This window comes from Seriola lalandi, unplaced genomic scaffold (assembly GCF_002814215.2).
Source record: "Seriola lalandi dorsalis isolate HSWRI2012SDOR001 ecotype SW California unplaced genomic scaffold, Sedor1 jcf7180002054570, whole genome shotgun sequence".
In the NCBI taxonomy this organism is placed as follows: Eukaryota; Metazoa; Chordata; class Actinopteri; order Carangiformes; family Carangidae; genus Seriola; species Seriola lalandi.
The window spans coordinates 4,486,906-4,513,320 of NW_019525123.1; the positions used below are offsets into that span (position 1 = coordinate 4,486,906).

Sequence of the window (26,415 nt, forward strand, 5' to 3'; positions counted from 1 at the left end):
AGGTGGGTGTGGCTCATGGCTCGAACAGCCTCAGTGATTCAAGAGGCTGGTCACAGACATCTGTGATCTGATGCCTGAGGCCTGTTTTGCTCACTATCAAAAGCCCCAGAGCAAGCAGTCAACAGAGACAGCGACATTGATTATTTTAATCAATACCGTCAGCTATTGCTACTGTAGCATTTCTATGATATACTCTACTCTGTTACTTTAAGTACACCAATTATTTGGTACTCTATAGCAAAAATGTATATTTAATGGATTTTTCTTAAAGGAGAAACAACAAATATATTTTCAATTGTTGTTATTGTTAGTGTAGCCTGGAGCACTGAAAGTACAGCACACACACTCACAGGCACACACACACAGGCATGCGCACACACTCAGGCAGCTGGGAGGCAGTGAGATGGTTGACCTAGATTGGGTGCTGGGCTTGAAGACATGCAGGAGAAACCATCTGCATACAAAGTTAGAAATCTCTTCCCAAATGTCAAAGAAACCAGGGAAGAGAGGAGGAAATAATTCCAACTTTTTTTCTTGAAGAACACAATGATGTCAGTTTTCCTCCATAGACATTTGACAGTAGGAAGACAGACAAGAGACAGGAAACAGACAGATAGACAGAGTAGACAGTGTCATTCCATCCCAGACCCACTATACTGTCTCTACTGTACAACAACTTATGTTAGTTTTAGTTTCTATTAGTAATGGGTTAGGGTTAAGGTTAGGCTTAGGGTTAGACAAGACATAGACAAGAAGAACAAAAAGGTTTGCAGTTTCTTTGCAGTTTGAAAATTATTTTGATGTTGTAAAAGAAAGAAGTTGGATCTAGAATTTGAGGTTACTGGCAGATTTCTGTGAAACATCTAATTCTTCATAAATGCAGACAATTCTTGAACCAATCTCTCAAGATTCATCACAATTGGACCAATGGGATCTGAGTCATTATATCTAATGTACAATTTTTGACCTTCAATTACATTAAGGTAATCCAAACCTTGACAGAGACTGCATCTAGCATATAAGCTGTAAACTAACTGAAAGAAAACACTAGTTAAAGAAAAAAAAAATGATGTTCAGACTTTTAATGGTTACAAATGCAACATTGTAAACAATGTGGTTGTAAACAATGACAGCTCACAAGCAGCATCATTACCTTGACTGGCAAACTAATGGATCCTCTGGCTCATTACCACATCGAAAATAATAATGCCGCCTTCCAAAGACAGAGCTGTCAGCAGGAAGGCAGCATGCCACGGTTTCTATTGTCACCTCAGAAACCTGAGACGGACAGGAAGTAACAGCAAGTCACCCCTCACAGCAACAAAGATGGAAACTATGCAATATGGAGGAAGCAGTAAATGAGCAAGAGAGGCCAGAGGCCTGTACTACGAAGCAGGGTTTGAGGTTATCGAGGTAACTACAGGTTAAATCTGGGTTTTCCAGTCCTACAACGATGGTTCTCTTGTTACTGGGGTAAATCACCATGGTAACTTACGCTGAACTCCTATCCTGCTCTGGCGCAGGTTAACTTCAGAGGATCAGATCAAAACCTGTCAACAGCCAAACTACTGACCAATCAAATCACTGGAAAAACTGAGTCATCATCCCTACAGGATGCTGACAGTGATAAAAGAGTTTACAATAAAGTAATCAATAATAACGAGCAGTAGATATAAAATATAAAAAATCAGTGGAATAGTTTTCCTGTTTGAGTCTTTCCATGTGTCCACTTATAACAGGAAAAAAAAGGGTTTATCACGCTAAGTAAATAGCCTGTACAATAACTATTATAGTTTCATTTTAATTGAACAAATATTCCTTAATCCGACAGTATTCCTGACACTGATGATGATTTTACTCTCTTCTTCATCACTGCAGCTCAGAATAACATGAAGAGACCCAGTGACCACAACTGGAAATAAAAACTAAACCTTTGATGTCTTTGATTAGAACAATTAGCCACACACTGTTAATTATTTCCATGATTATAAATGTACATTTCAGTCAGTCTGACATCAACTACTCCTCTTTCTTCTCTCCTCTCTGCAGCAGAAACAGTCTGATATTAACTTTAACTGTTTTATCTGCATCACATGTTCATAATAATTTGTTCATCATCAGACAAAAGAGCGCAAATACTCAAACGTAATGATAATTCATTCATTTATTTACAATATATCTTTAGTTTGACTTTAATAGAAATTAACATATAGACATTGAAATAATATTTTTTTTATTCCAATCACATGATCATGTTTACATTTCACCTTGTTGAACATCACTTTTGGACATTGCTAGAACCGAAAATGCCGGTAGGCATCAGCGTTTCTTCTCATATCATATTAAGTACTTTATTCATGGTCCAGACGATGTTGCTTATAATTAACAACTCCGCCTCTTTCACATGAGCGTGCTTGTAACCGGATAGGTAAACCCAGGGTTAACTGAGCCAATTGATAACCAGCTTCGTAGTACAGGTTATCCAGGACGGTCAGTCTTAGGTTCGGTAAACGATAATAGTTATCCTGGGTATGTTGAACTTGCTTTGTAGTACAGGCCTCAAGTGATTGAAACGATAAGAAGCAAAATCTGGGTAGAAGATTTTTTAAAAAAGGGAGAGAATGAACAGCAAAGACAAAGGAGTCAGTAGGAGAGAAGCTAGGAAGAAATCAGGCATTTCCTTTTCTGAGTTTTTTGTCTCACAGCTCCCTCTGGCTTCTTTCACACCTCTCAGAACAATGAGCACCTGCTAATCTCCTTATAATCGGCATACTGCCAACTATACACATGCACACAGGATACAAACAAACATTCTCATTCCTTTCCAGTCTGACACAGACTGATTTTCTCAATGAAGTGGAAATCTTGCATGAGGAAGAGAGACTGTGACAACATTGTCTTTGTTAAAATAAGCAACAGGGTTATATGAAACACCACTTGTTTGACAATGTGTCAATTGGCGTTTAAAAATAATGCACTCAGTAACACCTTCACCTTCACTCAGTTTTTTACCCATTCACATTATCATATATAAGTGACTGAATGATCTGTATGACATGGTTCAGTGATGGCATCCAGGATTAACTCAGAGTCCTATCATCAGCCAGGATAATTTGTTCCAACATCAGTCAGTCAGTCAGCCAGCAGAGCAGACACTACAGCACTCTGTCTCTCTTTTTCTGCCTTACTTTTTCATTTATTTCACTCAATTCTCTCACTTGGGATAGAAACTTAAAATATGTTTGTATGGAGAATTCCCAATGTTGTATATATTATGTGAGCCTTACAGGAACCACAACATATGCAATGACATTTGCATGAGGAACAATACCTTATGCATTTCCAGAAGCATGCAAAGGCATGCATGTAATGATGTGCAATATTTCCAAATCCATGTATAGCAATGAAATTAGTCCGTCTTTGTAGAAAAAGACAGGGATAAAGGCTAACAGCTAGAAGCCACCTGTGGGAAGGCTGGTCATGGCTATCTGTTTCGCCTGAGGTCCAGCATCATCAAGTTGGATCTGCTAGTGGAAACAAAGCATCATTAAACCCACGCCCAAAAAAAAAGCAAAAAGTGTCTTGTTCAGGCCACCAGCAGTTAAAAAACCTTCATTAATTAATAACTGATACAAGGCTCTGGTTTCACTGCTGTGGGCAAGTAGTTCAAAAACAAACCTTGGTAATTTTGCTATTTGGAAAATTGACTGACATTAATAATGAGCAGGCTTTGGCTGGTCCTTTGAGACCCTGTAGTGGAAATCAGGCTGGTGATAGTCAATTCTGGACATAAATGCCCAAATATAACTGCAGACACCAGCTGTTTGCTTTGCAGGCAAATCCTTAATCTGTCTATAGTATTGAAAAACACCTCTACCCCAATGTTTCTCTCTCTCTGCTCATGAAACAGAGAGGAACCTAGCAGTTAAAAGAAGCTTCAGCCTTTCATATTGGATAAAATAACTCAAAGTACATAAACACTACACACAGCTGAAGGTCATTCATGATAATACTTCATATTTGTTATGTCTATCAACTTAGAAAAGTAAGTGAAGGAATCTGCCCACGTTTCCTGGATCTCTCCCTCCCTAATACAATCACATTGAAAGCTTTTATAGGATGTTAATTAGTGTGAATACAATTATAAAATGCAGATTACATTTACACTTCTGCTTGTACAGTTTAATACACTGTATGAACATATTATCTCTCTGAAATGTTTGGAATTCAAGAAAAATGGGCAACTTGCGTCACACGTCGTCATCACTCACCCATGTGTGCACATTTACCATCTGAGCCAGTGACTTTTGTAGAGCGCTAACATGTTAATGCCAGAGATGATATGCATTCCCAGCACCTTTGACAGGTGAAGGTGAAACGATAGCGTGACTGGAGTGAAAGGAGTGCTTTTAAAACAGCACCACCATATCCCATCTTAAACACTTTTTGGAGAATGGAGACACAGACCGGAAGAGTGAGAAAGTGCGTGACAGAGAGCGAAAACTTCTTGCACAGACAGAGAGCAATGAGGGTATAGTGGGTTCAGTTGATAACCTTGACCGTGATTGTCATCATGCGCTGTCTTGTACATTAAGATACGATTGCCATTTAAAGGGAATAAGGGCCAACATTTACCTGGGTGTTATCTCTAAAACAGCAGGCCTGAGTCGGTTTGTAATCTAGTGAAATAGTGCATTCCTCTGTGACAGGACCAAGAGGGAAAATGAGATATGTGAAAAATATGTGGTCATTTCATATCTAACTGTGTTTATTAGTTTTACATACTGTAATATACATGACAATGTTAAGATAAAAGCAGAAATTCTAAGGCACAAATATGGTGCTTCAATAAACCTGTCCTATTCACTAATTTCTGCCTCTGTCCAAGATCACTTTAAGTTGATTGTTGTTTCCATTTCTCTCTCCAGTGTATATACCCCTGAGAGTTCGATAAGAGAGCTGTCAGGAACATGGCTATATCAACACACATTCAAACATCCTATCCCTCACAGCTTTGACATTTAATACATATATAATTTACATGAGATGACAGCGCTCACAAGCACAAACATGCACACACGCACATGCTGCCATCAACACTGCATGTTGTCAAAGCTATTTTGCATTTACATATAAGAGATATGAAAACACCTTTAAGTAAAGATCACACAGAGACTAAATCCATGGCTCCCAATGCTTTGGGAACATCTTCCTGGCTTTATCAAATGCTTTCATTTAATAATTTTATAAACTGTCAAAATGATTAATCCACCACACAATTCAACTGGATTCAAAAAGAAAAAGTTTAAATAAATGAATGAGCATAAAGAAACTGACTGTCTTCACTTGTTAAAAGGTCTCATTTTGCACATTGTGAATCAAGTTTGACAACATCCTGAGATGCCACCTTTTTCCCTGTGTAGATCACAACTTCAAGTCATTAAAATTGATAAGGTTGCATGATTAATTCCCACTCTGGTCAAGTCCACTGTGCAGTGGATGCAGTTTGTCATTGTTAATGGGGAAACTTTTAAAAATCCATTTCCTTATAGCTTTAATTGTTTAATTTAAATCTCTCATTTACAGAAGCTTTGTAGACACCCCTTTGGAAGCAATTACAGGTTAAAGTCTTTTTGGGTACGTTTTTTAATAGTTTTATACCCTTGCCCTGATATATGCTTTATCACAATTTTTTTATCACGTTTCAACTTAAAGGCTTGGGTTTTGCTCTGACAAGCAGTGTGAATTGTGGGACCTGATATACAGAAGTGTGTGCCTTTCCTAACGATCTTCAATTCATTCGATTTGCCACAGATGGACTGAAGTCCTACACACATCTCACTGATAATTAAAGCAAACAGGATGCTCCTGACTACAGTTTTCACTTTGGTTATTGAGTATTGACTGATGGGCAAAAATGGCAATTTTATCCATTTAAAATTAAATCTACAACACAATAAAGTGTGAAAAAGTGCCTACTTTCTGAAGCTACTGTATATCCCTAAGCACAATTTTTTGCAAGTCAGTTTATCACAAATAGAAATGTTGGGGGAATTTAAATGAATATGAACTGTACTGCTACCATCTGAAATGCAACACATGCAAGCGAACAAGTGACACACATGTGCACAAGCACACACATGGAGATGAAGGCACACACAAAAGGCTTGGATGTTATTTTCATGCTCTTCCAGCTGCTCGGAGCTGAGAGTCTCCCCGCTGGTTGTGTTTGATCCCACTGTGATGCCATACATCAGACAGAGGAAGGGAGATCCCACTGGGACCCTGCTGCCTCAGTCCTATCAGCATGATGTCATCCTCTCACTCACTCACCTCTCCCTATTTTTCTCTTTCCCTCTTACTGTCAATCCCACTATTCCTCTCCATTTACCCGACTGCATCAGTCCTCTGCTTCTCTCCTCTCCTTGTTCATTTATTTTATGTGCGGTTGTCATGTGTTCTCTTCAGGGACAATCATCAATTCTGCTGTAAATACAATATTTCAATGTCTTTTGCTGTTTTGTCATTTAAATCAAGGGGTATCAAACTTACAATGTGTTTTGTAGCTCTATAACATAATTGATTTGCTGCTGCGCCAGTCATGTAGGTTATGTAAGTAGATTCATTATTACCAGTAATATATTGGATCATATACATCTATATATCTGACTTTTGAATGTGTGTGTTTAAATGTGTGTGCAGTGTTCAAATGTGTGGAGCAGGTGTGTGTGTGAAAGAATTGTCGCTGCGCTGGCATTTCTGATTCAGTGTAATTGTCCTATTCTCCTCCTTATCAGCCACTAAACACATTCCTCCAGACAAATGCATTAGTGTGTGTGTGTGTGTGTGTGTGTGTAGACACCATCTTTAGCCATAATTGCGACTGTTTGTTTGGCAATGCCTGAATAAGTGCATAACATCATGTGCAAGTGTGTGTATGTCTGTCGGAGAGACAGTGAAATAGAGGGAGAGAGGGACGAGCCACAGAGAAAGAGTGAAAGAGGGAGAAAGATAGAGATAAAGGCATCCAGTGCCCACTCTCTCTGGGTCCAAAGCCCTTGAGTGTCACAAAAGAGTTCCACTGTGTTAATCTCTGTGTAATAACTGAATCACAGAGAAAACAATAGAGCTCTTTGTCCCTTTTCACAAGCCAAAAGGCCTTGGGGAGTACAGAATGTGTGTGCGTGTGTGCGTGCGCGCGTGCGTGCGTGCGTGTGTGCGTGCGTGCACATAGACATGTATGCCTGAAAATTGAAAGCCAGACACCAAGTGCTCCGTCTAATCTGAATAAAGCAAGTGAGGTGAGGAGATATTTCTGCCTGAATCCTGACTAACGCTTTCTAAACAAGTTTCCATGAAAACAAAGACACACAAACACAGACAGGACAGAACATTCAATTCATTATAAATCCATTGCATTGTGTTGACAGAGAGATGATCAGAGCATATTGTTTGCAATGTAACTTTTGGAGATGCTGTGTCAAATCCAATCCCCCGCTAATCTGTTGTCACTCATTAAAAAGCATTCAGGATATTATTTCTCTTTCTTTCCCTCAGCTCCTCAGAGGTGTGATCAGGCTCTTCGTACCTGCCGTTGCTGAAGGACCTCAGTGAGCTGCTAATGTCCTAATGTCCTGTCTTGACTGTGCCCTCTACTAGTGTGTGTGTATTTTTGTGTTTGTGTGTGTGTGTGTGTGTGTGTGGGTGTGTGTGGGTGATAGATGGACAGAGACAGACAGAAAGAAACACTGCTTGATTTGGAGAGAGAGCAGTAAAGGTAGTGCATCATTATCTGCTGCTGCTAAGTAATTTACCTAGGAGCTATTGGTCTCCTGTCTAAACAAGAGAACCAAGCTATCAGGGTTATTTGAGGGTTGGTTAAGTCTTTTCAAGTGCTGTTAAAAGAAGGACAGCATCAGAAGTTTAACACAAAGACAGAGAAAACATGTCGCCCCCATGTGATGGCCTTGATAGACTACAGATGATAATCACAATGAGTCTAGGCATGTTTGATGAACAATGGTTGCCAAGGAAACAGACAACAAATCAGGCTTGGAAGTAAACACAAATGAATGCTTTACCAAAAACAATAATAGTTAAATAAACTGGAAAACAGAACTATAAAATAATAATAATTCTAAGTAAGGATTAAAAAGGTTGCAATTTTATCCTTGTGCTGCCGTTCAGGTCAAACGGTTTTCTGTTTTAAATCTAACTAAAAGAAAAATTATACAAGAATAAATGTTTTCGACCTGAAACTCCATGGCCTTGGCTTATTTTCTGTAAAGAATTTGAAAAAAAAAAAAAAAAAAAAAAAAAAAAAAAAAAAAAGATCATTGAGTATTTATGCTACAATACCCCCACATATTTATGTCCCTCATATGATGTTCGGGTCAATTTGACCCGCATACAGACAAATACACACGCAGACACACAGAAACATGCATGCTAGATAAAAGACACACTCACTCACTGACTCACTCACTGACTCACTCACTCACAGAACCCCACCACCACCACACACACACACACGGATAGAGAGCACAATTTTCCAATCTAATCACAGAGAAGACATCTGCTCCCTTTTCCCGTGCTTTTTAACCCTCTGTAGTGTGGGACCCTGCACCATGTTACCAAAATATTATAGACATTTAAGCACTGTACCCGTGCACCTGCACATTGGGGGAGGGACAAAACAGATAAATAACTGTTGATCGCAGTGTATAGGTCATTTCATCTACAATCCTCCACCAGCATTATGAGCAAAAGGTACACTGCTCAGAGGGCCTTGGAGCAACTTTTAGCAAACATTGAGACAGGTAGTGAAGGGGAAGAGGATGTCTCAGAATATCGGGATAATGTAGAAACAAATTCTGACTATGATACTAAATTTGAAGATGAGCTTAACTCAGAGCATGCACCAGAAGGAACAGCGTAACCCACTGCTGGAGGAAACCCACAGCCAACAGTAGGAAGAGCCCCACAACCAGCTGCAGGAAGAGCCCCACAGGCAGCCGCTGGAAAAACCCCACAGCACACATATATGTCCAAGAATGGCCCCCGCTCAGTCGTTAACATAATAAGGATGGTACCAGGGCCCACATGTGACTCATGTTCATGATATCATGTCATCATTTGAGCTGCTGATTCCTGACTCAATCCAGAAATTCATTCTGGATATGACCAACCTTAAGTAGGGATGTAACAATGCATCGCGAGACAGTTAAAAATCAATACAAATGTGTGACGATTCAAATCGGCTGAGATGAAAAATGAATCGTGATGCCCTTTTTAAACAGCAGAGGGCGTAATTTACTTTTTATTTCACGTGTTGGACGTCATACGTCACTAGGTGTTAGACGCCGTACGTCGCTGTCGCGTATTGGTTCAGACGGAACGAGAGACATGGCGGCGGTGGCAAGTGATTTTGAAATCGAGGATGCACAGACCAGTTTCAAATCGGAGGTGTGGCAGCATTTTGGCTTCCCTGTGTGCAAAAATTAAAAGGGCGATAAGATCACAGACAAGACAAAAACAGCGTGCAAATATTGCTAGAAGGTGATGACCTACACAAATAGCACAACCAACATGATGCAGCATAGTGAGAAGCTCAAGTCACCACCGCCTGAGCGGAAAAAACAGTTAAAAGGACAATCCACACTGACAAGCGGATTCGCAGCCCCGCTCGGCCAAACCAGTGCAAGGGCCAAGGAGATTACGAGGTGCATTGGTGTTTTCATGGCAAAAGATATGAGGCCGTTTTCCGTAGTTGAAAATGAAGAATTTCAGCTGTTGGTCAACACACTGGAGCCTAAATACTGCCTCCCATCACGCCCGCACTTCAGCCAGACTTTACAAGGAAACCAAAGCAAAGGTGGTTCAGGCCCTCAGAGAGGCAGCTAGCGTATCAATCACAACAGACGGCTGGACCTCCAGGGCGACCCAAGGTTATATAACCATCACAGCCCATGTGATCACCGCCGAGTGGGAAATGGCGAACTTTGTCCTTCAAACTCGCCCTCTTTTTGAAACGCAGTGACGCAGAAACAGTGGGGTCAACATTGCTGAAGTACTAAAAGAGGCTGTGACTGAATGGGAGCTGGAAAACGCTCAACATGGAATTGCTGTTGTTACGGACAATGCGAGGAATATGGATGTTGCGGTGAGGGAGGCCGGGCTGGCACCTCATATCAAGTGTTTTGCCCACACGTTAAACTTGGCCACCCAAACAGGTTTGGGTGTACCCCTCGTCACCTGTCTCCTGGGTCGGGTGAGACCGAAGCCCTACAGTCACCGCTGTGTTCACATTCAAACAGAAAGCGCTACTCAACAAGGACGTAAACGAGCACAAGCACATCATGGACGTTGCAACGCGCTGGAACAGCAGTCTGGATATGATTGAACGCTATCTCGAACAGCAACCAGCCGTGGCAGCAGCTCTCCTCAGCGCAGACGTCTGACAAAATGCCCATGAAATCGACACACTGGATAACTCAGACATCCGTGATGCTGAGGACATTGTTAGCCTTCTTAAACCTCTGAAGACAGCCACCACTATGCTTAGTGATGAAAAAACCCCAACTGTTTCAGCAGGGGACATTGTGAATGTGCGGAGATCTCAGCTTCTGCCTGAGAATGTTGATATGCTGATCTTCCTTCAAAAAAAACATGTAAATCCCAAACTAGAAACACATGCAACCTTAGTTTGTTTATTTGAAGAGATTTTATTTATTTGTATTATTCATGTAGTTATTTTGATGTGGGATTTGTTTTTTATTTTTTGTTATTTATGATAAAATATAATTTCAGTTGCACTTTTAAGAAGGACATATGCATTGTTTTGCATTATTTACCCTATCTCAGAGAAATAAAAATGGATTCTCTTTAATTTGTTAATGATAAGAGAAATATATTTTGTATTTTTCATATATTTAAATATATATGTTTTTTAAATATGCATTCATTGCATAGTTTGTGTTTTGCAGTTACACCCTACCTCAGAAATGTGTTTTTTGTCTGAGAAATAATTAAAGGAATCTTTTTCAGTCATAATTTGTCTGCAAGCTCATTCTGTTAAAAAAAATCATGAGAAAATCGTATTGTTAACCCAGTATCGGAAATCGTATCGAATCGTGAGTTGAGTGTATCGTTACATCGCTAACCTTAAGGGGACCTCAGGGATTAGTGGAAAGAGATGGACAACATACATTTACATGCTTACTTTAGGATCATCATCCTTGCAAGTGTCTACAGGCCATCAAAGTCTTCATTATAGTATATTTTGTTACACAAATTATAACTATATCACAAAAACGATCTAGCAAAGATTAATTGCAAACATTAATCACAAATGACATCTATATTGTTTGGAATTGAGAAGGAAGGAAGAAAAGAGACTTGCAGGTGTAGGAGCTAATCTTTAGAGTATTACATTAATTACTGCTAGCCACTACAGAAAAACATCTAACAGCTGCAAAGGCAGCAGGAATAATCAATAGCCAAAATTAACAACATGATGAATTTTACACACATGCTAATTTAATTTTAATCACACTCTTTTAACATATACTTCATGATCATTTTTGCAGTGATAAATATTAGTATTTACCTTGGTCTGGAATCGATTGTGATCGGCTGTAGGGTGTTCAATATGTTTGTTTAACATTGAGTTAAATTAACACTGAATGAATGCATATGCTAGATTTACACCAAGAAGCATATGGATTTTCTGTCTGTCTTGTTGCCATTAAATAGCAACACACAACAGCTATGAAAGCACTTCAGTGAAGAAATTCATCTGATTAACCTTCTATACAGCCCTCAACACTGGTACCCTCACATTTAATGATAATTCATTAATATTGATTTTTGCTTTGACGACAGGCTTGCCTCAGAGATTCAAAAAACAAAAAAAAAAATCCCAGGTCATGCTATTATATTTTCAGGCTTCTGCCATCTACTCACCTGTTTGTATGACAGACTGCTACTATGAAAATTTGAATTTCAAATTCCCCTTTCCCCTCGAACAGGTCATAAAGATTGCACTTTAATGATAGATCAACTTCCTACTTGCTAGGTCAGAGTTAATGAGATCCAACCTGTCTGAATATTCCTACAAATGTGTCTTTGTCACATGGCTGAATAAATGTAAAAAATAAATATGAATGATGAAAAATAGATAGCAGCCAAGCCAGCGCAGATACAGTACAGATACATTAAAAGAAATCTTGAAGATTAAAAATAAATTTCTTAAAAAATACATATGTAATGTTGTCTGAATGGCAGCATGCTTTGCAAATTCTACAGTAAAGCCACTTCACCCCACTGCTCTGCAACTCCATACAGTATCTAGTCATATTAGTTCATTATTCATAATACAGAATCATTACCTTTTGCTGTACTTTGATGTGCTCCTCAAAAAGTCAAATCCCCTCGCTCTAATTGCCCATTATACCACTCCATTTCTGCAGTGGTCTGATAATCTCCGCTGTCATAGCAACCACAGCAATCAAGCAAATAGCTACCATGGTTTCTCTACAACTGGACCCTCATTGTACCCTGCCGGTGACCTGTTGACCCTAAATTTACTCTGTGGTGTATGTGACAAGGGCAGAAAACAAGAAAGTGGGAGTAGACTTTTTCAACTGACATTACAGTATACAGTATGCACTAGGATCCATTCTGTGTCTGTTTGTGTGTGTATGTGCGTGTGTGCGTACGTGCGCGCGTGCATGTGTGTTTCCATGTACACCAACAGTACAGTATGTGCATGAACCAGTAACAGCATGGTGCCATCTCCGTTCAGCCCCTAGCAGACAGCCAACAAAGCACATCAACTGCTAGGCTGAGGGTGATGAGCCTCCGCTGGAGAGACTAGTGGAGACCTCTGTACTGGCACCCTGATATCTTAGTAAATGTGCCATAATGGGAGAAAGTGTAACACTGCCTGACTAACCATGGGAGAATTGAAATTCAATTCCATTCAAAAAAATACAAAACGGAAAAGTGTGTTTGTGTTTTACAAATGCCTGTGTGGTTGCATCTTATGTGTGTGTGTATGCACCTGTGTCTCCTTCACTAAAGTTACTTCACTGAGCCATCAAAATCTCACTATATGGGGAAAAAAGTAACTGACTCCTTCTAAAACGGGGCTTGATGTAATACTCTCCTGGTGGAAGACATGCAAATGATGTAACACTTTGAAACACATGACGGTATCTAAAAACTTCCACTCCTGGCTCACCCCTCCCATCATAACAGTTTATGGCTTGGCGCACTGGAGGGCTAAGAACCTCCAAAAGATCAAAGTCAGACACCTCACTGTGCTTTTGGTTTCATTAGACCTTGTGATCCCTGATTATTCAACAGTTCAACAAACTTGTCACGCATCTATGAAGAAGTTTAAATCAGTGTTCCACTTCTTTTTAACCCTGACAGAATAAAACTGGTCAACCTTTACTTGTTATTTTGGGAAACAAGACACATTTTCCTTAAACATACACACTTTGTAAGAAAAAGGAAAAAGACAAATGGGTCCAGGTGAAATGGAAGACACTCTCAGCTGAAAGAGAGCTCCCAGAGCTCCCTCAGGAAATTGAGGATCCACACCCATAAAGTGTATTTTATGAAGACAGAGTCTGCTTCCCAGCTTATGGGACACTTTGCTGTAGCTAAATCAGACCTCTGACCTTCTTGCAAGTAACATACTGATGAAGAAAATGTATCATTTTAGAGCTTTTCCTGACCCAGCAGAGAATGTGATTCATAAATGCTAAATGTCAGTCAGTAAAAATCAAAACTATGCCATTTAAACTACCTTTTGAATTTTTAAACACTAACATTGACCATCTACTAAAATAAAGGGTGCAGATAAGATAACCTACCTGCAATAAATGTAATCCCTTGTTTTGTTTTGTCTTGTCTGTGAAATCCTTATCCTTTTATTTTATCTATTGGAGATTCCTATATAGTCAATTTCAGTATGAATGGTTCCTTTGAAAGAGGCACAGTGAGAAACCACTTTCCATCATTCCATGTCTGCAGTGCAGGCCAAATTATGTGAATTAATATCACATAAGCAGTCTGATCGCAGTGCAGCATGGAGCTACAAATCAACCTCCACAGTTTTGTGTCGACTTGTCTGCTGTCCACAGAGAGAAAGCAAAGCAAGAAAAGAGAGATCAGAGTGACAGCAATGGTGCATGTGTGCATGTGTGTGTACGTGTGTGTGTGTGTGTGCACAAGTTGTGCAATTGTTGTGCATTTCTGGGAATATGCAAGTCTTTTTTTTCCCTCAATCCCTTTTAAAAGCCTCTCCCTGACACATAAAGACATTCACTCCCAATCCCTGGCACAAACCCAAAGCCAGCAGATTTCCAGCCTAATTAGCCTAAACAACAGAAAGGGGTATCTTGACTTTACAAATGACTGTAGCGTTTTGTAAAGAATGAGCAGCATTTGTTTGGTTTGTTTAAAACAAAACCTTCCTCAAATATAAGGGAACATCAAAATTAGCAAAGTGCATGCAGATGTGAGAAATTCTCTCTCCAATTAATTATTAATTAATTAACTGTAAATGAAAAAAAATGACAGAACAAGTTAAAAGACCAGATGGTCTTTGAAAATACCAAATCACCATCACTAAGTTAATTTTTTTTTTTCTTAATAAAGCAATGTCAGTAACCCACGCATGACCCATTTTTTCTGTCTCCCTAACTGAGTGTGAAACCAGTTTTTGGTTAAAATTATCAAACCTCCTCCACATTTCTGATTTTGTCTTGGTCAGTGTAGCTTCTATTAAATCTGTACCGTCGAACAGATATGAGACAGACACACCCAGGCATCCCTATTCTGTTTCCGGTGTCTGCTTCTAAGATACTCCAGCCATAATTGGTACTTTTTTTAACCCGTTTCACGACTGAAAACCCTCCAAAACACAAGTTATTTTCACTACATTTCTCGCAAGCAAGAGAAAACAGAGCTGATGTTCTACTGTACTGCCACCGCACATACACACTGTTAGAAATTCATGAGTTGCACAATATCTAAGATAATTTATATGCGGATATCAACATAGAGTTACTTGATGAATTATGCATTGCAAATGCAACCCACAGAAGACAGATGAGAGAAATTAATGTGCATTTGCACTTCTCCAGCGTTGCCACAGCTGGGATCTATACACTATACACATGGAGGAGATATCACAGAAAATGAAGAAGTAAGATCAAATGATATTTATGAGGCAATTTGATGCCAAATGAGTAACCACAGCATTCCCTTTGCTAAGAAAGATGTCATAATTCTGTGTATCCCTCTTCAGTACTGTACTTTTTGAAGAAAACTGGGTTGGAAGCCAGGTTTCACAGTGAACTTGACTGAAGTCTGGTGTAGGGAGTATGTAGAGCACTGAGCAGCCAATCAACTTAAGCATCCTTGAGCAGGTCAATGAAACCCTACCTTTAGGAGAACTGGAGGAATCGGAGACATGGTTGTCTTAAGAATAGCATCTTCCTATTTGCCTATAAAATTTTAAAGCAACCCCACTACAAACAAGAGAATGATAGTGTAAGTTTTTAAATAATAATTCCTTTATTTTAGTAATTCAACCCGCAAATGACTGATTAGTGTGCTCAATAGTGATTTTTGTTCCCTCATTCATACCCTCAAATTATTTAATTTGTTCCTTCAAATCTATAATTTCTGGCCTCAAATAAATACTGTTTAATTGTCCTTGTCCCTTTAACAATCTAGCCATGAGTTGTTTAAATGTAATAGTTTTATTTTGATCTTGGACTGAGATATGTGAATATAGATTGGCTGTTAAACACATCATTCTGTTAGCTTTGGCATCCCTTGGAAGTCATTTGTAGGACTGAAGTGATTTGAGGGCACAAGTCTGAGGGAACAATTTCTCAAAGGTTCCCTGGCTCTAGTAGGACTCTTTCTTATTCCAAGGGAACAAGTCCTACTGTCCTACAGTCCTATTGTGCCAGGATCTGATTACAACCCATAGTTCCGTTTCATTGTTAGTTGCCATCTAGCAGCTACAGTAATTCTCTTCTGCCTCTGATTTCACTGTCTCTTTCTCAATATCTTCTTTCTTTCTGCATTGATTGAGGTGGACACAAATCCACACACGCATAAACCCATCACACCAGGGAAATAAAATAAGGTGGATCAATCCATTAATGGGTCATATTGGTGTGATCCCTATCTCTTTCTGTCTCTGTCTTTCCCATCATTTTCATCAAATCCTTTTCTACAGATGTGAGAGAATGTTTGATTGACAGCTAGAAGTAGCCACAGCAATACATGGCTGATAAGGATCAGAGTGTGCAACTGATGGGCTGTCTGCTGATCCGACCACAGGCATCGGGTATGGCATTTATACCACTTGGCTGGCCTCAAGCTTTTCAAGATAGAAACACCAATGTGTGTGTGTGTGTGTGTGTGTGTGTGTGTGTGTGTGTGTGTGTCTGTGTGTCTGTGTGTGTCTGTTGGTTGGGGATCAGGGATTAACCAAGATCAATTGCATGAGAAAGGGAAGGGAATGCAATATGAGTTTTGGAAAGTAACTGATACAAGGAGAGTATATATTATATGTCACACAAGAACCCACTTATTTTGAAGAATAATGATGGCACCTTTCACAAAATTCAGTTTTGGAGTCACACTGGGCCACATTTGCACAGTGAGATACAAAATATCCTACTACCATTTACCATTTTTTGTGTTGTCAAATAAAGAACAATTAGTCTATCAAGTTATCAAAACAGTTTGAATAACATAATTTTAAGTCAAAGATAACATGTTTATATTAATAATATGACATTGAGTTTGCAGATGTTATAGTTGATAGTAAGGAGAGTGAAGTAAAGATAAAAATAGTCGATTGCAGGATTTCATGCTAATATTGCACACAGATTGCACAAGTTGTTTGTCACACTTCTGAAACGAAGTTTAGTTAATTATCATTACTGCTTCACTATGGGGTAACAGAACAAAGCAAACATCTTGATTCATCCACTTGTTTATCACGGTAAAGATGATTTTAAGTTCTGAACCAAATCTTTCATGTTCATTATCAGACACAGCTAGAGGGTGTTTTAACTTTCAGCATGCAGTTTGTTACTAGACGTTAGAATAGGTGTGAACTTTTATTTGAATTTGAATCCATCTTGTGTAAATGTGCATCTGAAGAGATTTTTTTATTGAATGTTTTACTCTTAAAGAGATCAGAATCTTTAGAAACTATCCTTTTGACTAGTAACCAACAACCTGATTCGAGTGGTGTGCACAACTGCCCTCTGTGCAGGCAGCCAGGACATTTGGTTACAGAATCAATGATTTGTTGTAAAAGTTAACAAAACTTGTTGATTTTATGTTGATGTAGGCTAATGTTTATCTAATGATGAAATGAATTTTAATATTAATTGACGTGATGAAATTAAAATTTTAAAATGTAAATGAATCGTGCTATGTGTTTATCATTTATTTATTTACTGAAAAAAATATAAAAATTCAAAATTGCTGCGCTTTACAGAAGCCCAGAGAGGCAAGTGAATTTTTCTTATGGGAAAGAAATTTCAGGACTTCTGTAAGGCTTTGTCCTCTAGGACAATATTATGAAATTGCTATTTGGTGATGGTGTAGTTCACAGAATTTAAGAATATTTCTCCTCTGATCGTTGAACAGACTTTTGCTGTACGGTTTCTGCTCGACACTCACAAACTCACATATCCACTTTGTCTGACATCAGTATGTTTAGAAGTGCTTTCCTTTCCCATATGAATTTACAAAACATTTGAAAAGATAATTTTGATAAGAAATGTATTTTGGAGCAACAAACTGAATTGTATTTATGTTTATTTCTCATTATCTGTAGGTATAAAACAATTGAATTATACCTAAAAACAATTGTTTTATACCTGCAGTTCAGAACTGCCACAGTTATTTATTCCCTGGCCTGTAGATGGCTCACACTGGCAGGAGCTGCAGGTCCAGAACAGCAGGTCTAAAAAATTCTGCCTGCAACTCTACAATTGGATGATATTTGCAGGACTTGATGTGCTTCACATCAATGACACTGTGCGTCCTTATGTAGACAGAGAATAGCAATGATGTGTGCTTTAAAAGAAAACACAACACATAAACAAATACTCAACCTCACACTCACATACACATCAAGGCACAGGTGTTCATATCCCATCTAACACGTTATTTCCCACTTGACTGGCCAGATAGATAATGCTGTGTTGCTGTGCAAAGAGACTATAGATGGAGCCAATGGCAATATACCTCCCTGCTTCCTGCCACATAGCATGTCATCATGCAAAATCTTTTTTTTTCCTCTCACACTTTCACTTCAGCTGTACCACCAGCACTGAGTGAGGTCCTTACACCAGCAGCACTTGTTACAAATCCCTTTTCAACATTTTTGAAAACCAGACCAGACAGTTGGCCACACTGTGGAAACTGTCTAATCACTTTTTCACACAGAGATTCCAACGAAAGTGAGAGAGAGTGCAAGTTCAGTCAGGAAAAAGAGCACAACTTGCTGTTTTAGTCAGTCCAACAGAAATGTGAAGCAGTAATGCAAACAACACTATTAACAGTATGTCAAAAAGCAGCAGCTTTCTATAGGAAAATGCATTGTATTAGTACTCTCACATAGACTCCCGAACATTTGGATATATATGATTTCTGATGAAGAACCCTCTTATATGTAATAAAGCTCATAATCACACACATGCACACTTCCGCACTTAGTCATACATGCCAGAGCCAACCCTGGGTACATTTTCACCCAGGGAAATCAAGATGATCTGTGCTCCAGCTATGGTTTCTCTTTGATGCTCAATTAGCTCTGGCAGACCTGGCTAGCTGAGCCAATTATTAATTCGACTTAGCAAGTACAGTTTGACAGGTGCAGACGTGTTGTCATGGCTAGGCAACCACAGACATATTGCTCTAAATGTAGGGCCCTGTGCTGAAAACATACCATTAGGTTTTAATATGCAGTGTTTTCATTTCTGACACTATTAAATATAACATAGTGCAATAACTGGTTTTCCCTCATCACATTCTGTTGTGTTCTTTTCTTCTTCACACCTTTGTCTCTTCTTGCATTTAATGATTCCTAGTCTCTCACACAGCCTGATTATAAGCCTCTCTCCCTCCCCAACAAGTTCTGTCACTAGCTCATTTTCCACCTCTCCGTCTTCCACTTTACACCCCATCTCTCCCATCTTTTTCACCATTTGCCCCTTCCTGTGAATTCCCTCTCCTCACCTGCATCCTTACCCCCTTCTCTCTCTTGATGCTTTTTATCACATCATGTATTTTCTTTTTCACTTCCTTTTTCTCTCTTTTATTTTGTTCCTCCTTCCTTCCTTTGTTTTGTACTAAAATTGAAGGGAAGGAGGGAGGATAATGGAGTGGAGAGGGAGGGGGAGGGCAATGGGCTGACAGAGGGAGTCCCATCTGCAGCGAGCTCATTAGAGGATGGGAGGAGAATTGGCAGAAGAAACACACTAGTAGGCATCCACACACACCCCTCTTTCTCTCTGCCTGTCTCTCTTTCTCTCATACACACATATTGCTACCTTGCTGGACTCATTCCAACACTGACATATCGCTACCTCCCCTCTCTCTCTTTCTCACTGTCTTCTTCCTGCTGCGCTTCTCAAAGTCCTGTTCTCATTAATCACTACAATATACAATACACAGCAATTGCTGAATGGTTTTTATCTTTTATTACCTTCCAGAAGTATGAGGCCATATATTTTTACTACATGTAGCATCAGTGAAAATCTAGTCATAAATCCAAAGTACTGTTAAAGTTGGACAACTTTTCTTCTTCTATTTCTTTCACAGTGAAATAAAGTGTGTGATACATTACTGACAGGACGATTAAATGCTGAAGGACACATTACAAGACTAAATACGTACCAGCTGCTTGTTTAACCCTGCTTTTGTAAATAATGTTATCAAGCTACCTGATAGATGACTAGATCAGAACTACTTACCTCTAAGTCACCATATTGCCATTTGGAGCCACTGAAATGTAAAGATGCAGTTGCTGTCTGAGCTGCAGTAAAGTAATGACATTGTCCATTTCTTTGACCTCTATGCTACAAATAATTTTGTCTTTTCCAGCTTTCATGCGAAGGTCAGCAAATGGTGAGGATACAATTATAGTGCTCGGAAAAATGAAAAGAAATTACCATCACATAGGCAACACATCAGCATAAAGCCTATTGTATAAAAGTTTGTTGTGATGCATTATAAGTGCTACTCATGTGTTGTCAATTGGTTTGAAGTATATTAAACATGCTTTTCTTCCCAAAGGGAAAATTTGTTATCCTGCTTCCCCTACCTATAAAAGAGGACAAAGGGTGTGAGACAAACCAACATCCTCTGAGCTGTGAGCTGAGTGAGCTGTCCTGCTCAAGGACACTGCAGTGATATACATGTAAATGGGGCCTTGACTCCAGAGTTTTTGCTTGAAGAATGGTCTCTCCTAAACCACACTTGAACAACTTTGGTTAGTAGATCTCAACGAGTGATGAAAAGTCACCTCAATTATGCTAAATCAGATGTGTCTATTGATCAAAGGTTAAAAAAGTATTTATTAGTGTCATGATCAACTCATTATGTGGTGCATTGTAATATTATCCCTAAAAGATTTGTGTTGGGCAGAAAGGCATTCCATGCCTCATGCATTACAGTAATGTTATTATTTTTTTCAGTATCGAATAAAGGGATGACAAGGGGAAATTCAGAAATTGTAATACAGTTACTAATCCCAGTAACAACGGTTTGCAATTTTTGGGGTCACTTTATTGCTGTTCTACTGGGAGTTTGAGGAATGCGAACAATTAAAAAAATATGTGTTAAGGATAGAAGACTGGAGGTGGGGGGAGGTGACTTATGTCTACCAAAAGAGGAAGAATGCAGCCAGGCAGCCAGCGGATCAAGGGTAGATGCCTATGATTTGAGACAAAAATAAAATTGCGCTGAAACCATGCAGGAATGCATAGTGCACCTTTAATAAAGTAATGTAGATATTTTTTGAGTAAATCAATGAATAAGTAATGAGTAATTGTATAAAAGTAACTTGCCAAATACTGGAGGAGCACTGACTGGCAGTCATGCAATGTATTAACTGGAGAGTTTCAAGTTCTTATAGCTTTAATAAAATTAATTTCACAATTATTTTCCTTCCTTAAAAGTATGTTACCAGTCTGGTATTTTTCCAGAATGCTACTGAAAATGATATAAGAAATGGAGTAGACTCATTAACCATCTCAGCACAGAATCACTGGCAGGCTGTGGTATAATCTTGATTGGGCAAGATGCTAATGTATTTCACTCTAACTTTGATTAATAATAGTGCTAACAGAGATCCTTCCCCACATGTCCTCACTACAATAGAAAAGAATGACTGACTCCCATGGACAAACTTAAGGACAAAGTAAGCCATCTGGGATATCACCTGGACATATCCCCATAAGATAGCCATGTTGAGTGCACAACACAGCACCCTTGAGGGAAAGAAGAGTGATATTAGATGTTTAATGGTGTGTAACATGTATGCAGTCTTGTAACAACTCCACTGTAAAGGCGATATTGTAAAATTGTCCATTAGCAGTGGCACATCAGTGTATTTTATATCATTACACCAGCTCATGAGCATCTAGCCACCAACACAAGAACCAAGTCAGCTGATTGATGACAGGCTGTCAATTAGCACATCCCTTGTGTCCATGAATATGCAGTCAATGCAATCAGCAAGTATGGATCAAATGTCAGCCACTTTCCTGAGGCCCATTCACGTTGAACTTAAGTGGATGTATAGGGAAAAAGCTGAAAAACACATAGCAGGAAACAGAGCTCAAGGACACCAAAGTGTGAAATCAAAGCATTAGTTCTTCATTATCTTTTTCATCTTGATAGTGCTTTGTGTTTTATAGTTGCCTTTTCTCTTTTTTTTTTTCTTTTAGAAGCAATAGGTTAGATAAAAAAAAAGTACATTAGATTTTTTAGATTAGATTATATTAACTTTATTAATCCCACAACTGGGAAATTCATTTACCACAGCAGAAAATAAACATCTATAGAATAAACATCTATGGAAATATAAATAAAAATACACCAAATATACACTAATAAATACAATATACACAATACACACGATATGTACATACATATATCACCTACATCACCATACATAGGATGCTTCTCCACAAAAGAACATTTTCTTGTTTTTGTTTGTACATGGAGTTTGTTCATGGAGAAAAACTCATAAGTAGGGCTTTTTCACGTCACCAAAATTTAGACTTATAATAAAAGACAGTCTATTTATGTTCAAGTGATAACAGTGACAATAGGTGTTTTTCATTACGTGGTGACAAATGAACACCTTCAGATGCTGCCTCTGGGTTTGTGTCACAACTCAAAGAGGTACCATATTTGCCACTGGGGTTCTGGGCTCCTGTTGAGGAAAGCCATTTGTGTATTTTCAACATCTGATCTAATCTCATCAATCAATCTAATTTAGTTTCTTAACAACAAATTAAAACAATCTACCATTGAGGGGATATACACTCACACTTGAAATTTTGGATGTAGGCCCATCTTGTGTCTGTGTTAAAATAGTGTGACACAGTGGGGAAGAACTTTTTGGTCTTGGCCTTGAGGTCAGATTTAAGTATACAGCAGCACCCCTAGATGTGGTAGACACTCATTGTCTGGCTGATTGACAGGTACTCTAGGTTCTGCTGGTGTAGGACACTTTCTATGCTCACAGTGTTGTCTTACATGTAACATGAATTATGAAAATTGTGTGAATCATATCCTATGGCCTCCACAGTCACCAGATCTCAACCCAATTGAACATCTGTGGGAGATTTTGGACCAATGTGTTAGACAGTGCTCTCCACCATCATCATCAAAACACCAAATGAGGGAATATATTTTGGAAGAAGGTGTTCATCCCTCTAGTGGAGTTCAGAGACTCAAGGAATGAAAGCCAAGGAGCACTGAAGCTATTCTGGCAGCATGTGGTGGCACAAGACTTTACTAAGACTCTTTATGTTGGTTTTCCCTTTCATTTGTCAGCCGTCTGTATTTGATGTGATCTGTACTAAACCACACCCAACCAACTTTTACTCTCTGATGATGAGAAAATCAAATTCGTAACAGTTACAGTAATTTAAAACCCTCCCGGCCCCTGCTCTGTTACAGGGAGGATAAGTATAATTCAATGTCTTCCCTTCTCATCAGCACTACTCTATGAGGCAACTGCTGGGCCAGCTCATCCTGGCAACTCTTTGGACTGTCGTCAGCACTCCATCCTGTGAATGCCTGCCAGCAGCCCCTCCATGCGATCAATAGGCACCGGCGGCTAGCTTTCCCCCCTTTGCTCTCTCCCTGTCTTTCTCTCCCTCTCTCGGCTACCACAGCATAAAGACTGTTCTGTTCTGCCGGTGCAGCATAGTGATTAGGCATTAGGCCTGTGCTGCTGTGTGAATTAGCTTAATCTGTGTCCATGATGAAGGACAAGGCGTTTCATGCCCACTGGAGACATTCAGTGGACATAAAAGAAGCTAATCTTTAGGAAATATAGAGAGGGTGTGTGTGTGTGTGTGTGTGTGTGTGTGTGTGTGTGTGCGTGTGCGTGTGTGTGTGTGTGTGTGAGACAAAAATAGTTGACACAGTTCCCACAGTGATTGGTCTTTTGTAACGCTGCTTATCCTTCAACAACAACAAAAAAAATCTATTGAAGTTTTGAAGATGTTATACTGTCATCACTTAAAGTACTGGAAAAGTGGATAACATGCTGATTTAAACAGACTGAGCAGTGGTTGTCTGTGGAGGACATGGGAGGTAGAAAGAAAATCTATATCCCCATATTCCTACACCAGAGGTCAGTTTAAGGGGAATTAGAGGGGATTGTATTCTTATTGTTACACGGCTGCTTACCTGGCCACAGAGGATGCTGCTTAAACTACAAATCTCAACCCAAAGTTTTATTTTTTCAGAGCAACATGGACCAAAACACAAAGGTTTTAGTGTGAGCATACACTAATACACTTTCCTTCTCTGTACATATGTGCCTCTGTTGTCCATCATGCACCTGTGCTGACATGCAGTAGGCTGAACATGAACGCACAACATGTTTAACAGCAGCCCAGCCCTCCTCCTCTTCTCCCTAACATCATCTGCTGGATATATTGTACGCCCTTGACAAACTGCCAGCACACAATCCCCCTCCTGCAAATGTCTATTGATCAAAGCACAAGTACGGCTGTGGGAAAGTAATGGAGTCTTATCCATATTCTTTCCCTTGTATCACCTCTCATACCCCAAAACAATACAGACAACAGGAAATTCCATACAACTTAATAGGTATCATCATGCAATGAGATTTATAAACAACTGAGGCACAGAATTAATCATGTACCATCATATATAGTAACATCATGCCCAGATGTTTTTAAGTACATAATAACAACCATTCTGGTTGTGAATGGAGCTGTCAAAACAAAATAATAGTCATCTAGTGAGGAAGAGCAACCATACCCCCTTTGTTTACATGGCGCCTTTCGCCCCTTTAGACCACTTTTACGCACAACCAATGGTGAATTAGGGTCAGCAGTCAGCTGGAGCCAAATATCTGTTGTGCTGGGTAATCCGAGCACAGTCAGACGTTTGTTTCTGAGAGGAGCTGCGCAGCAAGCTTGTTATCAAAAGAAGGGCAACGGTTTTAAATCAGCAGTTTCCCAAAACCATCCAGCATGCATGATCCAGAAGTCATGTTCACATTTCTGAACATGCGTCTCCAAATCGCAAGAGCACGTCCCATTCTGATAAAATACAAGGGGCCAAAAACACAGGCGTTTGAAGATATGTCACCTTGTCCATCTCTGCCCAGTTATAGTAAGTGTAAATCAGGTAAAAATAACGCGATGACTTACCGAAATGAGATCCTGGCCACTCACAGCGACCGGCTTCCCCTCGTTTCCCTTCTGTACCTGGTCTGCTTCTCTTTCAAGTCAATCCGCAGTGTGCTCAGATCAGAACGGAGCGGTGCGCCTTTTCACTGTGTCCTGCGTCCAGAGTTACCGAGGATGGAGCGACCATTTATCGGGATGCTGGGACGGGGGTGCAAGGCTGAGGCAGGGACTAGGAAAAGGATGTGGAAGAGATGGAGGAGGAGGAAGAAACTAGGCGCTGGGTAAGAAAGCGAGAAAGAAAGAAAGAAGAGAGAGAGGGGGAGAGCGCAGCAAAGCACTGCAACGACGGGGAGGCAACACCATCAGAAAGAGGAAGACAGTAGCTCTGTCTACCTCCCGCACTCACTCGCTCAAATGCGCGCGCGCGCGCAATATCGCCATCATACCAAGATATGGAGCGCCATCTTCAGGTGTTGTGTAATAGAAAGAGATTGGGTGTTGTCTCATATATGTAGATATTCACATTGCGATTTATTTGCTATTTTGACAAACCTCTGGAATGTCAGTGTAGCTCCACGGGGAACACCCTCAATTTTTGCTGTGACTCTATTTGATCCTACAGCTGAATAAATGCTGCATTTTACTGCTGTGTGCTTAGCATGTGAGCGTGCCATTTAAGTGTCTTATAGAAAGTCATCTATGGCACAAATTATTCCATTGTAACAACCTCCCTATCACACACACACAAGCATTCATTTATTTCCTTGAGACCTTAAACATGAACGTGTAATAATAATCAGTATATGCCCAACCCCAACTCTCACCTAACCATTTATATTAATATCTTATGTAGCTTTATGTACATGTACTAGCACGGTACCATTAATAAGTAAGCCAAGTAATCCTTTTTCATTCATCCAATATGATCACTCTATTTCAAAAACATAAGTATAATATATGTGAATGCATTTGTCTCTGGTATTTGGAGCACATGTGCTCTCTAGTATATAACTGTCACTCTCACAACAGTTATGGGGCAGCTTGCATTATAATCTACACAGCATAAATAGCATATTTAATTACCCAAATGTTGTGTTATTACAGTGATGGGATAGAAGAAATGCTGCAGAGGTAAAAAAAAAAAGACAAAAAAAACCCCACAATGATGAGCAACCAACAACTGGGTATTTAATATTTGTATTTGTCCAGACTGGAAATGGATGGAGAAGACACAATAAGTAAATAACTAAATAAACAAGGAAGGGAGGAACATAAAGCACTAGTTTGTTCACCTTTTTTGCTCAGTTGCAAGAATTAAATATGCATTACATAATTGACAATTAAGGTATAAATATGTTTTTATATGTATTATTTGTGTTATATTTTCATTTAATAACAATAGACGTTTAACACATAGTCATTTTATGAAAGAAACAGCTGTGTATGTGGTTGA

The 26,415-nt window shown here is 39.3% G+C and overlaps 1 protein-coding gene across 1 annotated transcript in view; it reads right to left on the minus strand.

The window, feature by feature from the left end:
- Positions 1 to 25,291, minus strand: part of ctnnd2a (catenin (cadherin-associated protein), delta 2a) — a 280,447-nt gene extending 255,156 nt beyond the window's left edge. Inside the window, exon 1 of the mRNA XM_087176831.1 lies at positions 24,984 to 25,291. The gene's annotated coding sequence lies outside the window, so the exon portion shown is untranslated. The remainder of the gene's footprint in view (positions 1 to 24,983) is intronic.
- Positions 25,292 to 26,415: the final 1,124 nt, after the last annotated feature.